The sequence below is a fragment of the Myiozetetes cayanensis genome, unplaced genomic scaffold (genome assembly GCF_022539395.1).
Source record: "Myiozetetes cayanensis isolate MyiCay16 unplaced genomic scaffold, myiCay2020 scf6-25, whole genome shotgun sequence".
Lineage (NCBI taxonomy): Eukaryota > Metazoa > Chordata > Aves > Passeriformes > Tyrannidae > Myiozetetes > Myiozetetes cayanensis.
In genome coordinates, this window is record NW_026087853.1 from 23,905,141 (window position 1) to 23,923,765 (window position 18,625).

General features: G+C 38.2%; 1 protein-coding gene across 3 annotated transcripts in view; it reads right to left on the reverse strand.

Moving 5' to 3' along the window:
• The window catches only part of PRORP (protein only RNase P catalytic subunit), a 59,530-nt gene that overhangs the window by 12,070 nt on the left and 28,835 nt on the right, over positions 1–18,625 (reverse strand). The window lies entirely within an intron of this gene.

Consider the following 18,625-nt stretch of genomic DNA (forward strand, 5'->3'; position numbering starts at 1 on the left):
AGTGCAGCAAAACCCGTGACCTCAGGATTAAGGCTTTATGAAAGCCACATCCAGACTAGCCGCCCACTTATGAACCAACATCCTGAAGCGGTAAACTCACTTCAGAAGGACTATTCACCAGCCTCTTAGGGCTGTGCCTGTTCCGCAAAAAATGATTCTCAGGACAGCCACTTGTGCCTGGGGCTTTCCCTCCCTGCTTCACCCAGATTCAGCTCAGGGACCATAAAGATTATGGCTTTCAGCATCCAGGTTTATTCCTGTGGACTGCTCACAAAGCGATTTCACTTCTGCCCAGAAAGGCAGAAGAATTGTTTCTTAAGACTGAAGCATCCATCGTATTTGAAAACCAAAGACAGTATCCTCAACCACTACGGAAAAGTGTTTCCTAATTTTTACATGCATTTGCTAACACTATTTGTCAGCATACAATCTCCTCACTTTTCTTTAATCCTTCTGCCTGCTTTTCTCGCTACTTCCCTCTTCCTTGTTACTTTTTCTCCCTGCAATAACTCCAATTGCCTTTTCCCCCCCTTTCCTCCTATTTGTCATCCTTATCATTATTTGGTAATCATTAGCTTTTGACTCAGGGGCTAGAAAGAATCCTTCTAACGCTTGTGCACAATTTTACAAGGCATTTAGTTTCATCTGCCTGCAAATAGCAGGGGAAAGGGGTGGCCCACTCAGTCCTCTCTCAGGCTACACATTCTCACTACTCCTGTTGTGTCACATCTAAAAACGTCACAACTACCCGTGAGCTCACTGATCCAACAAAAGACATTTTTTTTGAGCTTGCAGCAACCCAACAGACAGACTTGAGTTCATGGCTCAATGACTGATGGGAACACATCACTGGAGGTGGTGAAGACAGGGAGTGTAGGATTTCCCCTCACAGCAAAGGACTTGCAGATGGCTCAAATTAAGTATGTCATGAATCTGGATCTAAGGATCTAGGAGAGGAGGCCAGAACTCTTTCTACATTCATTTTAACTGTTGACCTATAAACTGCTGTTGCCAACACTGACTCTGAGAATCCAAGGGCTCTGTTTTCATAGAGACACAGGGGCTCGGTGCTAATGCAAAGCACGAGAGCCTAACAGTACCTATCGGAACTGACCTCCTGCTTCCTGGAGATCACACTGGATATTGGCTGTGCGTGCCTATGATCTACTTTTCCCTGGTTAAAACAAACAAAACATAATGTGAGCAGGAAAAGACCAAATGCAGCAATTTCTGTCCACAAAATGGCAGGTAAAAATAAAAACGGCACTCTCTCTGGTGCATGCCCTTGTTTTTGAAGAAAAGTTTCAGAATTCCTCGTGGAACACAGAATTGAAAGACAGAAACAAAAGCCACCATTTTTATGTTACTGAAAGGCTTTCATAGTAAGTATAATATGTAATAACGTATCTTCTTATCTATGTCACATATTATTAAATATTCAGGTTTTCAATACTGACATTTCTTTTTTGAATGTCTCATCTGGGCAGTAAAAACTACTTCATCAATTTTACTTGTTTACAGACACTTTTATTTTCTGGTTCTTATGCATTACCCCAGTCCTGCAAATAGTTGGATACAAATACCAAAGGTGAATTACGTTGGTTAATCTGAGTTCACTAAAGCTAATAAAAGTAGGAATGTACCTACTGCGTCCACACACATTTTCATGTACGGAAGTCAACACTGAACAAATATCAACCACGAGTAACTCAGGTAACCCCTTAAAAATTCCAAGTGAAAATATTGTTTCTTTTTGCCTAATGTTTTGCTACATTAAGAGAAGGTTAGCAGAAAGTGAAGTGGAAAAAAAATTAAAATGGTTTTCAAAGAACACTTCAGGAACTGATTCCACATAATCTAAAATAAAAAAAACTTGACAGCAAGATCATCCTGACGGTACAACATAAGAAACAAGTCCTAAAAGCAGATTATGAGTAAAAAGAGTTCTCAGGAACATATCTGCACTAGCAGTATTGCAAGTCAATAAGGAATTGACAGTGTTTGAACTGCTAGAGTTTACCCCCAATAAAAGAATAGGAACACCTTTTAGTTACACTTAGGGTTCAACACAACAGCAGCTGCATTTACAAATACAAACTGGTCAGTGGGGGCTATTCCCAAGATTATAAAAGACTTATCTGTCTTGGATCCAGCTCCCTTAAGTCTTTCTTTCTGGAAGTTATAAATAGTGGCACTTTGTACCTGTTAGTTATGTGGACTTTCTTGTCCTACATATTATTAGCATATGAGGTTCTCTAGTGTGAAGTGTTTCTGGGAGAAAATTGGGAGGTTGGTGTAGTATAGCTGCTGTTTTGTAATGGAAAAATTCAAACCAGGCTTAAATTGTAATAAAATTAACAGGAATCAAAAATTTTGAAACTTCTGCTTGCATAACAAGGCACTGTTCCTCCTCTATGTACCACAGAGACTAACTTCCTTACACAACTAAAACAAAGACGATAGAAATTACTTTTGCTTTCATAAGATAAAAATAATTTTGTTCTGCACACCCCCTTATCATCTGACACAATTTCACTAGAGAGAATTTTATGTCATTTTAGGCTTGGGCACTTAACGGGGGTGGTCTACAAGGAGTCACAGAACTTACATGAGGGGGTTTCCTAAGTGTGTTTACTCCCACGCCTGGCTGCTTCTCCAGAAAGGAAGACATGAGACACAATAACACTTGTTTTAGTCACAGAGGAAACTAACTGAACATAATGCTGCTAATAAAAAGCAGCAATAGTGATCTCTCATTTAAAAAGATAGGAGTATTTCATTAATCTAGTATCTCCAGAAATTATCTAAAAGTTATTATCTGCCACTACACAATGCAAATATGCTATATGCAGTGAGCTCTACGTAGATGCATGTTTTCAGTGTTCCCACATTATTTAGGCAGCAAACATCAGATGCTCAGTTGGACAATCTGTTCCAAAGGTAATCTGAATAAAACATTAAAAAATATAAAGCATACAAATTCCCTAGGATAATAAATTTCTTGAGAATAAGGATTACAAAATTAGTGAAAGACTGGCCTATTATGAATGAGTATCTTTCAAATTTGGACAGCAAGGCATATAAATCCACATTTTCTCCGAAAACAAGAATTAGAAGATGCCATTTTGCACTGAAGGGAAAATAGACATGGTTAACTGGCTGCTTCAATTCATATGGCAAGACGTAGCTGAGGCAGAGTAGCAAGAAGTTGTGAATGGCTACTGTACTGCACAAATCACTGGCCATGCAACAAGGCACTAGAATGGATTACATAGATACCTACCACTGCAGTCAGTCTTAGTTTTTTTTTTTCTTCTGACAGGACACATCAGGATCCAAGTTTCTTTCTGAGCTACACAGACATTTTGATCATTTTCAAATATCACTAGATCCCTCTTTAAGAAACTCATGCTCATGACATTCTACTTGCAATTCCTTTCATCATTTATTAGTTACATTTAAACTATTACCGTGTTGTCCCAGCCTTTGGTTAATTATATCATTCTTAAGCTGCTCCTAAACCTTAACATTTTCCTTACATTAATTTTGTGTTCACAGCACTTATCAAATGACACTGATGGAGCCAGGTTGTAGCCATGTAGTTCTTTTGTGCATCAGTGAAAAATTAGCACACTTGTATGATACTGTGGCTGAGTGTATACAATTTATCTTTCCTTGAGACATTCCCATAGATAGGAGCTTTTTCCCCACAAGTAAATGAGTTTTTTTTTGTTTCTGCAATACCATTTTATGAAATTTGCTCTCCACCAACAAGCTCCTGCCTTCATATCACAATGCACCTTTTTTTTTTTTCTGTTGTGCTGATACAATCTATTTGTTGGGCCATTCTGTCAGCCAGACTACAGCACAATTGCAACTATGCTCACACACCAGGGCAGGAATTTCTGGATCAGAGGAGTTGAAGTGAAAAGAAGTGGGGAAGCAGAGCTGTAGGACAGAGAACACATACTCCACAGGATCATGCTGATGTTGAACTCCTCATACCATGTAAAAAGCCTGAGCTTTGCAAATATGAAATGAAACAACTGAAAATGCTATAACTGGTAGTTTCACATTTTAAAAATCAATTATACCTTGGAAGAACAACTTTTTAGGTGAGAATAAATATTAAGAGTTTCTCACCAGAAGGGAGCTCTTCTATAAAAACTCCTGGAAATAGTTTTGCAGTCACAATTCTGCACAATCCCAAGGTGATCAAACATAGGAGTTAAAGTAGGAGAGCAGGGAATCCTTGTCACACTGCAAGATTAATTATCTTCCTTTAAATTTCACAATAGCCTTATGAAGTGAATGCATAATGACATCTCCATTTCACGACTGCATAATGGAGCACAGGGAAGATAGATTAATTACTCCACCTCATACCAGGAACTATGAGCATAGCAGGATACAGATTTCCTAAGGCTTCACTGCCAGTCACCCATTCTGATCATGCTGTGCCATGTGTTCCCAGTTTCAAAGGTCAGCTTGCTGTAAGACAGCCTTTTTCCTTAGATAATACCGGGAGTTTCCCACTTGTCATATGGGAAACCCGTAAACACTGCTGCTGGGAGGCACACCATTCAATGATTCAGCAAAAGGTGACTCACCTGTATCCATGTAGAGCATGAAGAAGTAATCACCCAAAAATATTTAAATTAGATTTTTTATTAATAAATCATGTTTGACATTGCCTAAACATTTGGTTTCACTAACTGCCATTTAACAGCAAAACGTATCTACAATCAGATTATCTCCTAGTAACAGCAACAAACTGCTCTGTTATTGCTATTTTCACCTGTTTTTGCTGCTGCCTTCCACCCAACACTCTAGCTGTGAAACTGCAGAGGAAATCCCAAAGCAGACCACAAGTTCAGAGCTGCGATAACTACAGTGTCAGGTGGCACTGAGCATGAGTGTTTGCTCCAATCTAAAGCAAGAAACTGAAGCCAGTTGGAAAAGGTGACTGTCCCACTTTACTGATGTTGCCTCATCATGCGTCCCAGTGTGCAGTTTTGGGTGCCACAATATAAGAAAGATATTAAGCTCTTAGAGAGCATTCAAAGGAGGGCAATGAAGATGGGCCTTGAGGGGAAGCCGTATGGGAACAGGCTGAGGTCACTTGGTCTGTTCAGCCTGGAGAAGAGGAGATGAGGGGAGACCTCACTGCAGTCTACAGCTTCCTCAGAGGCACTGGTCTCTTCTCTGTGGTGAACAGTGACAGGACCCCAGGGAATGGCACAAATCTGAGTCAGAGGAGGTTTAGGCTGAATATTAAGAAAAGCTTCTTCACCCTGAGGGTCATTGGGCACGGGAACAAGCTTCCCAGGAAGTGGTCACAGCACCAAGCCAGACAGAGTTGAGAAGCATTTGGACAATGGTCTCAGGCAACAAGGTGTGATTCTTGGAGTGTCCTGCAAAGCACCAGAAGTTAGACTTTGATGACTCTTGTGGGTCCCTTCCAAATCAGGATATTCTATGATTCTATGAATAAATTCCCACCTCACCGTGTTTATTTGATTTAAGAGTTTCATAATTTTTGGTTCCCTTTTGGTTTCCCATATTGTAGACCAAGAAAAGAAGCTCAGAAAACCCCTGTGTACTTAATTCCCACACACAGGACAGACACAATGGGAAGCTGGAGGTTTTTCCCAAAGCACAGCCAGTTACTCAGGGAAGGTGAGTGTGCTGCTTGCAAAGAAAGGCTGGACTTTCTCACTGAGCCTGGTAATTTCACCAAAGCAGATTCAATACCATTACCACAGCACCAAATACAAATGTTTCTTATGTTCTCTACATTACTACTGATGACACAGTATAAATTACTTTCAAAGTCCTCTTTACTCAAATGCAGGGACAGCATACACATTTCTTGATCCCCCTACAGATTATCTGCCCCTGACTAGCAAGTGAGTAGCTCCTTAGAAGGCAAGGGAAAGCAGGTAGTGGATGAGTCACAGTCACTTAAGATTAATCAGCCTGGTTTACTTTCTGCCTTTTAGACAGGCAAGAGCTAATTCTTAGGAATTAAACCCCTCTGCAACACTGCAGAAACAATATTGTTGGGAGTACTTGTATCCTGTGTTACAATAGGACTACTTAGATTGATGTAACACATCATCATGCAAAACTCTACTGGTGACAGCACTTCACACATCAATGACATCAATCACACAATGTTTAACGTGTTTTAACCTGTCTACATTGAGTCCACACCTAAAATTGATTTATCTTCTCTTGACGCATTCACTAGAGATGTCTTAACTCTCTACCACAATTCATTAAAATTTGCAGTTCATTTTTAGATGTTAGCTTTTACTTTTGACTTCACAGTCAACTCTATTAATCAAAGGTAGATTATTGATTGAGCAGGAAAACTAAACCACAAGAGCAGATACCCAAGTTGATTTAATATAGATTGAGGATGGCACAGTAGCCTCAGTCTGCCAGATGAGGTGATGCCTAAATATAGCACTGCTGCTTGCAGATTAAGTTTGTATTCAGAAGCTGAAGATGCTTTTGCAGCCAGGTCCAAACTGACTGGTATTAAATGTGTACCAAGACACCAGCACAGCCCAGTGTTCCCACTGCCTGGACGACTTGGCACAAGTGCAACACTGGGTGAATGCAGACATATTACTTTCAGGTCAAAAGTAACTACAGCAATACTCCATGGACTGCATCCAAGCTAATGAACTCTCTTGAATCCTGGCTAGTGTGGAGAATAAAGAAGGGTAACTGTAAATATATTCAGGTCAGATACAGAAGCAATAGCACAATTTATATTTTCCTGTATTCATGGTACCCCGCTATTATGCCAGTGATCGAGATATCTTTAATTACAACTCTATTTGATTTCAACTGAAGGTGCAACCTGCTCAGGATAATCTCTGAAACAGTTCTGAATGTAGAAGTAATATGTTTGTAAATAGCTTCTGACATTACATTCTGCTATATTATGAACTCTAGATAAAGTTTCAAATTTCAAACAAGCTTGAAGAGCAACCCATTTTTTATTCTATTGGCCACCTCAAAGAACAACAAGATACAAACCAAAACTGTGTAAATTAATTTCAGGTTTGGTAAGACAGTAACAAATTTCTTCTATGCATATAGGGAGGGAAAGCTCTTTACCCTTCACAGCAGAGCGCCATGCAGGAAAAAAAAGGTTTTGAAATAGGTATTTTCTAATATATAGTCTAATTACAGTCATATCCTGCTCTGTCTTATTCCTGAAGGGCACAACAACTAATTAACTGACAGTCAGTGAAGTGGTATTTCCTAGGAGAATCAACAGAATCATGGTGAGATGCACGCAGAGACCAAAGAAATATATACATAGTTTAAACAGAGAATTAAAGTGTGTATATGACATGAAAGATGGAGAGGTAGGAGTGGGATCCTAAGGTGGAGGAGACACTAGCTTTCTGCTGTCTGACTTTTCAGAATGGATTGTCACTTTTAGAAGATCTCAGCTACTTTGTCAGATCTTGTATCTCACAAACCTTTTAGTGTGACCATTACTGCTCATACTTTTCAAATGTCTCTGCTTTTGAATAGTAATTATTTTCATCATCATGGACTTCAGATGAATAAAGATTAACCACAAATAAAAGAAGGAAAAATGAGTAGTGACAATAATTAACTTAGTATGGTATTAAATTAACAATGCCAAGAACTCTGGAAATGATGACTAAAGAAGATATGGACAGGTGGGGAATTGCTAAATTTTATAGTAAAGATTACAAAAAACAGACAATTTTTTTCTGACTCTTACAACAATTCAAGATATACAGAGACAAACAAATATTCTTCGGTTGCCTAACCGCATTTTTGGAAGCTGAATTTTGTACGTTACTGCAGTGCCAGTCAAGTTTCTCAATCCAAAAGTTTTGTTAATCAGCTACAATACCATTTTCTTTCTCAATCACTTACAAAAAATGTAATGTTGATTTAAATGCAAGCAGACCCTTTGATGTTGACTCAGCAATTATGTAGGAATAAAGATGGAAGAGAAAGGGTGAATCTGAAATCCAAAGCAACATTCTGCTAGGGCAGCAACTGGGAAACGTCCAATTCACAATCAACTACAGCCCAGTCCTAGCAGCTTACTCTTTCTCTGTTAATTAAAACTGAACATTTTCTATTTTAATTGTGGACTGGAAGTAAAACATTTCCTTTCATGAGTTTGAATTTTCTGAATGTCCTTCTTTCTTAAGTTATGTAAAAGGGCAGAGATATCCGTCTTTTTCTGATCTTCTCTAAGATATTTTTTCTACATAGTTGATACCACTGTATACTTTTCTCTCTCCTCTTACGCATCTTCTTTCTTGTAACAAAGAATAAATACCAAAATCTTGACCATACATATGGGGCAGCTTCCGTGGATTCTATTTTATCCAGACATCTCCTGAAAACCTACTAGTTTGTACCGAAACCTGGAGATTGGTGAAGTAATAAAAAGGGTTATCAGTATCAACCCTCCACACCACAGAGAACAGCTACGTGATCCTGTCTATCTGTAATTATACAAATGTAGGAAAAGAAACATGTAAAACCTGAAGTGTTCCCTTTGCATTTCCACCTATAATTACTACCCTGTGTTCTCACTCTTGAATTCTTTCTACCTGCACTGCTGTTTCTTCAACAGTTACAGATCACTGCACATCGCTTCACTGCACCAATATTACACATACATACCCTTTATATTCTTGAGGAAGCAAGTTACATAAAAATGAAAATGAGGTTTTACTTATTTTTGTATAGGCTTCAGATGTGCAACTTTACCTATCAGAGCCACTGACTGTAAATAGCATAACAGCCCCGGCTGAAGTCACAGCTTCAGGATTTGCCGTCTTTCACTCCAAATCCGTCTTTGCCATTACACTGATACTTTTACTTTTCTACTATTCTTGTAGCAGCTGTATACAAAGACTTAAGGACATAAGGGAGCTTCCCTTACCATTTTTAATTTTAGAAACCATGTAAAAAGCTAGCCATTAGACAAGAACATTTGTGAACTAAACGCAGCTGTGTCAGTCTTAAGATTTTCATAGTGTGGGTCAGAAGTTATATTTAAGCACCGAAAATCCAAAATGTGAGCAGGATCTCCTGGTGGCAGTGGAGGCAGAGGTGATGGGGTGTTATGAAAATGAAAGCACAAGCTTGACTGATCCTTTCCATAGATAGGAAATAACGTGATGCAGGACTGAAATTGTCTTTGTAAGACTGAAACTGACAGTTTAAAAGATACCAATATTGAAGCTCTCACAACTCTTCTACGCAGATGTCTGCACAGTGTGACTGACCTAGTCTGATACTAAGTGTTTTCCCCATCTCCAATCTGTGGGTTCAAAAAGTCCCAGACGGTACTTTTGTTCTTTGAGGAAAAGGTGCTGCAGCAGCGGGGGAGACCACTGTTACAGAAGTCACAGGCATGATGCTATTCAAAGTACATTAAACCTTTGCTTCTGCAGCCACACACCATGGTTTAATAAACTTGATAGTTCCACAAAATCTTTAAAATAAAGACTATTTCTATGCTCAGAGGTCAACAGACTTATCATCCAGGTAGAATGACACAATAACAAAGGAAACACATCAGTATATTGATGGCTTGCAGTTGAAAAAAAGAATTAGAATACAACATGCAGCAAATACTTATAATTTTCACACTGCATTTCTTCTGTTTCTCATTAGTACTATTTTCCAGCTGCTTGCTACAGATTACTATACAGAGGTTACCTTCAAAACTTCTATATACCTTCAAAAACAACCGTTCCAGTAACAGCTCTTAACACATATAAATACATTTTGCAGCTCTTAACACATATAAATACATTAACAAACACTACTGAAATGAGCTGTGATTTCTCTGAAGGTCAGAAAGAGGAAAAATTTGGTTACTATGAAAGGAAACATATAAAATGTTCTTCTTCAACAGTACAAAAATCAGCACAGGCAAACTAAAGTACAAAGGTCTGAGATGAAGGAGCAGCTGTGTGGTCAGATCAGACCTACATATCCCATGCTGACAGTGCATCAAGGCTTCCATCAAGGAGGTACCAAGGAGGGAATCTGTTTAATACCACTAAGAACATAACTGGTATATACCAGGCTGGAGAAAATTCAGGGGACTTTCATATACCACTACACCTTGCACTGCCAGTACCATGAGGCAGAGGTTCAACTGTCTCAGCTGGATCAAGGCTTACCATGCTAAGTAACTCACTGTTCCTACAAAACCAGGAAAAATCTGATGCAGAGTATAACAACTGAAGTGAGATGTGAGACAGTACTATTTTTCTTAATGCAGTCATTAGTTTTGATCGAGCAGCATTGCAGACTAGTGCCATTTTACTACGAGTAACACTGCTGGCAGTATCTATGCCTGGAGATCCTAGGCAGTGAAGGTCAGAAAGCCCCCCACAATAGCTAAAATCCATAAGATATAATTTACTTTGATGCATTTAATGTAAGTTTTTTGATAGCAGTCTGCAATACTCAATAGCTGGACAGTGGGCAGGCCACTGTTTCATCTGAAGTACTTTAACTCGGAAGATAAGATACAGCCATCTGGCAAAGAATATTGTCAGCTACTACAAAGTAATTACAGATTACATTTGGCATTTGTCTAAAGGTTCAATCTCCTGGGAACAACTGGTTATATGAAAAATTTTGTCTACTTAGTAATTTTTTTTCCTGTTATCAAGAGAAATAAGCTTGAGAATATGAAAATATGACCATCAGAACAGCTTGGACAACAGAAGCCAAATAAGAACCACCCCCAACTCTCCCTTTTCCATAAAAGGATCTATTTTTTTAAAGCTGAAACCTTTAGGGACTCAGAATTACAGTTTCCAGGTATCTGTATATGACTATACCAGCCAGCACATTTGAGGAATTATGTTGTATCTTTCCCTTCTTTGACCATTTCCTCAGAAAAGATGCAGATACCCAGCTAACAAATCCTGGAGCACTCAAGATCAAAGCACAGTGCTTAGGTACAAGACAGAACTACAGTTTCAGAAGTATTTTGTTTACCAAATTTATCAGATAGCAAAGGGTTAAAACTCTGTGTCATATTAGTGGTTACGTTATGTTGGTTAGGCTGACAGACTGAATGGGCTTGTGGAAATGAGAGTGAGTGGGTTGATAAAAAAAGAAATCCCTAACCTATAGCATCTGAATTTCTGAAAGCCCATTTGGGAATGCCCATTCAGTGGAAAGTTAAGAGATTTTCACACTTCAAGGCATGATTATGAAGATACATACATATCAATGCAAAGTGAAAATGTCAAAACCCTCCAATTCTTTTATTTAAGACACTTCCTCTAACTACCGAGACTTAGGGCCATTACACATAAATGGATTTAAACAGTACACTGAAATGTTTTACAGGGATATCCATGTACATGACTTTGGATGAGGAAAGCAGCACAGTGACATTAACACTAGGCAAGCCCAGGGTGACTACTCCTAATAAGGAGCAGGGGAAATCAGCATCATTAAGACTGTCTGGTTCTGCTCTATGACTATTTGCTTGCAACCTTCTTACTACAACTTCATTTTATTTACTCAAATGTGTGGCAGCTTAGGGCTGTGGTGGAAGAAAACTCCTATATATCAATCAATCAATTAATCAATCAGGTAGTGGTACAGGTAGTATTCAAGGAATAGGTATTCCACTGTACTTTTCTTAAACTTGCAGTGAATGTAGAAGCTCAGATTCCAGCTCTAACAAACACCTGCATCATACTTCTACTTTTTTCTTTTTTCAGTGTATAGTGTAATCCCTACCTAGTTTACCCAAATATCACATGATTAGGAAATAAACAAGAAGAGAAGGCATCAGAAAGATTGATCCTTCCACACACATAAGGCAGGAACAACTCCACAGAAGCTGTGGAACTGAACTGGCTTTTAACTGCTGTTAGAGCTTACGGAACACCCTGTACACAGCTTGCTCACAGAGCCATGTCAGGAAGTCTTCCTACAAACTCAAGACTCAGAAAGATTCAAAATATTAGAGACAGAAGAAATACTACTGCCAACTCACTGTTTTCTTTTTGTCAAGCATAGAAGCGACCACATAAACGGGTAAGTGCTGGACAATGATAAGGACAGATATAAACACTAATACTTCCTCATTTTTCTAAGAGGTATCATCAATATCACAGAAGTACAGGTACAGTTTTAACAGTCACTACAGGAAACATTGTACAAGGATAGGACAATGCAGCAGCTGGAAATGGTAGAAAATATTTGGAGAAATTAGGAGTTAATACTTAATTAGATTGGTTGGAAAACAGAGTATATTATGTCAACATAATTCTGACAACCTCTTTAGCTTCTGATTCACCTGACTCACTGTAACTTCAGTGTATATTTCCAGCCAGAACTGTGAAACTATTCAGATCATTAAAGAACTGAATAGTGAATAATAAATCGGGCAGAAACCACATCACAAACTAGTATTTCTGGGTGGAAAGAATCAGTAAATACATGTAAAAATTAGCACAAAATATGTAAATGGATAATTTTTCAAGAAGAAAAACATTCCTTATCTATGAGACAGGGCATTAAGTACAATAACAGAGATTAAGCATTCAAAGAGATTAAAAATGTAATTTGTGGAGGGGATCATATTTAGGAAATATTTATAGAATAGAAAATATGAACACTTATTTTGTGGAGATGCACAGAAAAAGGAGAACACCAACACAAATCATGCTTTATAAGATTGTTTTTTCATCTAATGTTTTTCAATTACTAGTTTTTAAGATCTTGAGGTTGGCATCTTTCTTAGAGTATAGGAGTGAAGATTTCTATTGTATAACAGTCAGTACCACGGCTACTAATAATTAAATACCTATATAAAATTTTAAATTTTCAGTTCACTCCTTGTCATTTAGAAAAATACAAAGAAGGGATATCAGGTTAAGGAGCAAATAAGGAAAAGAGTTTAGAGGGCATCTGCAAGTACCAAGAAAAGTTCTACTGCTTTACACATGGAGAAGGAATGACCTTATACACAAGACTGATGTTCTGCTAATCTAGCGTGGTGTGCATCTGAGCTGACCCAGCAGACATGAGGCTCATTTTCAGGTGATCCTACAACTCAGGACCCTCCTCTGCAGTTTATTTCAGCTTGGGTCAGGGCCAAAAAATCCCCATGTCTCCTAGAGTTCATTCGATCTGAGAAAGGAAGAACCCATGCAGACGTGCATTGCCTGTCCTAGAAGTCAGTGTGGGTTTGGTTTTTTTCCTGAAAATTTGAAGACCAGCGGCACTAAAGGTAGTCACAGCTTTCTTATTACGTTCTTGGTACTGGTGTTATTACTACATCACACCTGTTCCTCACATGATATCAAGCAACAAAACCGTTTACAAGTCCCAGGATGTACAATAATAGCTTAATGGCACGGTTCTGGTAGCAGCCCACAGAGGACTGACAGATATTTGAATGAAATCTCCTCTTTATATTAGCACAAGTAAACACATTAGTTTAATCTAATTTGATCTATTTTAGATTCACACCACAGATAAAGGCATAAGTCTGAATTACTCTGAGGACTATTTGATTTTGATTTGGAGATTTTTTTGCCTTGCCCTGCCTCCTTTCCCCTTCCTTGTTTGGAGGAAATGCACAAATGTACCCTTAAACAAAGTAAGTAGAAGATAGAGACGGCTTCTTCCCTGTCATCTCTGCATCTGATGTACAAAATCAATACTGGAAAAAGGTGAGGTTTGCATTGAGAAGTGTTTCATACAAAAGGTCACCTGTAATGGGCAATGGATAAAATTTTGGATAAAGAGTTCTTACCATTTTTTTAAGTTCAGTTTGAAACAGGAATTCTTGTGAATTGATTTTAAACAAGAATACTGCCAGCATGATCGTGGTTCCCAGCATGGACTTTTAATTCTCATGTAATGGGTCTCCTAGATTCAAACACGACTTCCTATTTCCATGTTCCAGACAACATGAAACAATCAGTTTATGAAGAGATTTAGATTAAAAGCTGTGGACAATTGTACTTGATTTTCTATGAGTCTAGATTAAAAAAAAATAAAATTACCTTTGGTTTTAAACTTAATTGCAGGTTGTAATAATTTAATAACCTCAATTTAAATATATTTCATTACTTAAATATAAATGTCTCTTCTACTCTGCAAGTAGAATGCAACTAGAGAAAAAACAACAAATGCAGTTTAATGGATCGCTGGATCATTAAACCATATCAATATGCTGAAATCCCTAGAAATAACCTACTGTTCAAAAATTTAGGCTTTCGTGACTTCATAAATAAATCCCAATGGACTTTAGGCTTTTGTTATATTGTACTTTTTCTCTTTCAGATAACACAGCTTCCAAATACGTTTTCTTTCCTACTTTTACTAAAATAGCATATCAGATTTAAAAGCCAAGCGTGAACTCCAAATTGATTGCTTTTCAAATATATAAATCCAGATGTGCATGTATGAAGGCAATCATTGTTCAGAGGATTATCCATGCTGCCTTTAAGATGACGCTAAAGCCGGCATTTCTTATATTCAAATCAGATATTTATTCTTACAGAGAACTGGCCTATAGTAACCCAACCTTCACATTTTTTGGCCTGCTTCCCAGAGCCTCTCACTACTATGGAGACTTTTCATATGAGAATCACTTCTAAAGAAGCAGTTAAGTTCCCTAAAGACCAGGCTTCCAGTTTGGAGGCCCAGCACATCTCTTATTGCCACACTGACAGCAATTCCATGATTACATGAATCAGTCAAGCTGCCCAAAGAAAACTCATCTTGTGTTTCTAAGGGAGAAATGAAAACAGCAAGTCTGAAACTCATCCAGTTCAGAAGATACCTTCATTTGACTTCATCATCGAGATTTTAGCAGGACTTCTCTACAACATACAACAAACAACCTGTTGCTTCAGTTACCAAGTTCACTGGGACATGAATCATTAAGGCAGTTTCACTTTGATCTGCTGAATTTCAAACTTATATTCCTAGTGATTAGAAGAATTCTTGTTATGAAAGACATGATGCAAATTCCCTCATAAAAAAAGATATGCTTGGTGCTTGGATGCTCCCGTACTTACACTAAATTTTGATTAGCTATTATCACCAAATACAAAGGTAGAAATCATAAACACTAGATGGAAACCAACAGAGATCATTAATTTAATCATATGGGCTTTATTTATTTTTATAGCCAGAAACAAAGGTTGCAAATAGTGAGGGGAAGCAACAGCAGAAATAATCTGACTCTGGGAGAAATCAACAGGGAGGAGTTGTCAACATGTCTGATAGTCAAGATTTTTTTAACTTGATCAATTTCTGCTTCTCTATTCTTCTCACCCGGAAATGCAAAATCACAGTGGAAACCTCTGAAACAAAAATTAGTTCCTTACACTTGACTGTTGAGGCATTTAGTCAGGGAATCCTGCCAGCTTCTCTCCTCCATTTCACAATGTGGGGAATGTAAAAGTTGTGAGAAAGTTTCCCTGTATTCACAGGTAGCCAGTCTGACTTTTTGCTTTCCTTCTTAAGAAGTCCTATCCATCTCTTAGCCTCCCCTCCCAGTGCTGCAGAAGCAGTAAAGCAAGCTGGAGCCAGACTTGGTGGCTCAAGGTGTGATCAACTATGTGTTTCCTCAATGGAAGCACACATGCCAAACACTTGTAGGAGTACTTCCAGGACCTCTGACACACTGATGTCCAACACATATTCACTTACTGTGTATTGGTATACAAAGCTGAATATATTAAATGCCCTTTTATTTCCTTTTTAGGCAAAAACTGTCAGGTTTCAGAAGAATAGCAGGGAGAGAAGTTGCAGGCCAGGCCTTTCCTCTAGGTTTCACAGGCAAATGAGTCTAGACTCCTTCAGTTCTTCTAAGAAGCTTAACAGCCTTGCTCTTCTGCATCTGGTAACCAAAATTTTTGAGCCTGATCTATTCTATTTTAGAATGTAGGAGGGGAGGGGGAAAATTTCAGCAGATCGGTATCAATCTCTGAGATGTGTCTTTGGAAAAGAACTTGACTTAGTTCTCCTGCTGAGATATCCAAGGAACCCCAGAAACTGACTGATGAGATATGAATGAAATGATGAATGTTCCAGTCACGCATCTCCAACACTAAAAACAGGTGAAGTTTCAAGGGTACCCCTTAGTGCTTAAGCTTCTTTCTCTTCTAAGATCATGTTACACAGAGGCTAAAGGTGATTTTCAGTAAAAACATCAAATATCTTCATCTTTATGATTTGTGCAATACCTACAGGAAATGAACGTACAAGCCTAAAAAATGAAACATGTTGCAAACATAAAAATGTCTCCAGTCTTGAGCAACAGGACAAATGTTTCGTTATCATGGAAATGCAAACTGGAACCAGCAGTAGGAGACAGGGAAAAAAAAAAAAAGAGATGGAAAAGGCTGAGAGCAAATGAACACACACACGTCTCACTGCTTTGTTGAGTGGTAAGACCAGAGTTGGTAGGGGGAAGAATTGATGAACTGTCACAGTATGACAAATAAGACCTCTGTTGGATGTATTGATTCTAAACAGAGAATGACTCATGGAACTACTTAATTCTTGCTACATTTACAGACTTGAACAAATCACAGATGCTGCCAAAGGAGTCAGAGAAGAAAAACATTCTTTTCCATGCATGATTTTTTGGGGGTCAAATTTATTAATAACTGCTAGTTTTGCATGACAGCTCACACAATAGAGCTAATATTTTGTATAAAGTATCACTGTCTCAATAACTGTGCAGATGATCTTCCAGGCATGTTGCACTGTTAGGAACAGACATGAAGACTCATAAGGATTACACATGAGAACCTGAGCATATTAATATGTGTATTTATCAACTTCATATGTATGCAGAGGTGTTAATTTCTTGGTGTTTCATGCCACCAAAGATTTTTAGTAAGTAGGACTCAGGAGAGAAAGTTTTATTCACTATTTTTCTCAAACACTACAAGCTGCAATACTTTCTACCTCCTTATTTCATCATAGAGGATTTATAGGCAATTGAGTAGAGATTTTGAAGAAAAAAAATTATGTTTCAAAATTGATTTGGGTTATTAATCCAAGAGAATGATGGGCCATAGATGCCCTGGGGTTTTTTTCTTTTTCTTTTTTTTTTTTTTAACTTTGCCTTCATTTAAAGAGTTAGGGTCTTTTTGCCTTGACGTTTTATCTTTTTTACTTAGAAAATAAGCCTTGAAAATGCGAATAAAGTACATACCAAAACAATGGTTCTGAGCTGAATTTACAAAGTGGAATTCACCAAGGTTCTTTATTTCTGTGGTCAAAGCTGAGCTTTTTTCAAAAATTTAAAATGACCATTTACAGGTTTCTTGTAGACAAATATCCTACATCCTGGTTTTCTTCCCTATCTTGATGAAATTTTTTTTTAGTCCCAGCTTTCCTTTCAAGACTGCAACCTCTATCTTTTCTATACTGTTAAAGTAGGCAGGAGTCCAGGAATAACTACTACAGAACCACTAGAATAACTAAAACTATAATAATAGTTTTAAACTTATAATCTTCCTGATAAATATTATTTTAAAAATATTTAACATATGGAAAACCAAAATGCCTTAATTTTATGCTAGTTGTGATCACAGAATTCACTCAGTCCAAGAACCCTTCTCCAATTCAGAGAGCAGTTCCACTCAACAAGTCTGCTGCTCTTCCCCTGGAAGAGACAAGAAATAGATGCAAAACATGTCGTGTCCCCTGTACCTGTCACAGATCACACCCAATAACAGCAGTCACAGGCTGGCTTTTTGTGGCAGCCTGTGAGAGGTGCAGGAGGGCAGGTGTGGTGCCTTTCCTGGCAGAAGCTTACTGCTGCTTCAGGCCAGAGATCTGGAAGGGGAGGCATGCCAGCTGCTGCCATCAGACTGGGATGGGGGAGGAGTGGAACAGCAAGGATCTGGCTTCCTCAGCTGTTGTACAGGCCTACTGCAATTTACATGGGAATTACATGAACTTATGTAGTCCATTTATAGAAGTGCTGATTAAGTTTAGGAGTAACCACTTTGAACTACCCGCCAAGAGCAAAAACTATTCCTTTGTGCATTGTCAGCCTTAAGGAACTCAATCTGGAACCATTTTACCAATCTTTTAGATGTCTGAGTTTAATATAGAGATTTTAGAGAGGGTAAAGTTAGGGTAAAGCTGACTCCAACTGCCAAACTGTTTGAAGAAAGGAATTGTTCGTTAGCTTTGATCCAACACACATTTGAAACGCATATTCAGTTACATCTAACACCAGATGAGTCCCACAGCTAAAAAAGGAGCTGGGTGCATAGTTAATTTATGATATACCAAACTCAATATAAATTAGAAATAGCAAAGTACTCTTTGAATTGTTCTTGCTGATCATGCTCTCTCACACCTTCCTCCCTGGTCCTTCACAGTCTAGGGGTACCTGAGCAGAGCTCATTGTAGTCTCTTCACTCCCCTCCTGCAACCAAAGTGAGATATCTAGAACCTGGACATCCTGCTTGCACTGGGATTCCCTCTCACTTCCAAAGAACACTTCTGCAGAAAATCGTGATAAACAGGAAAAAATCCATTTAAGAATTATGTAACAGTTTATTTAGTAAGAGAA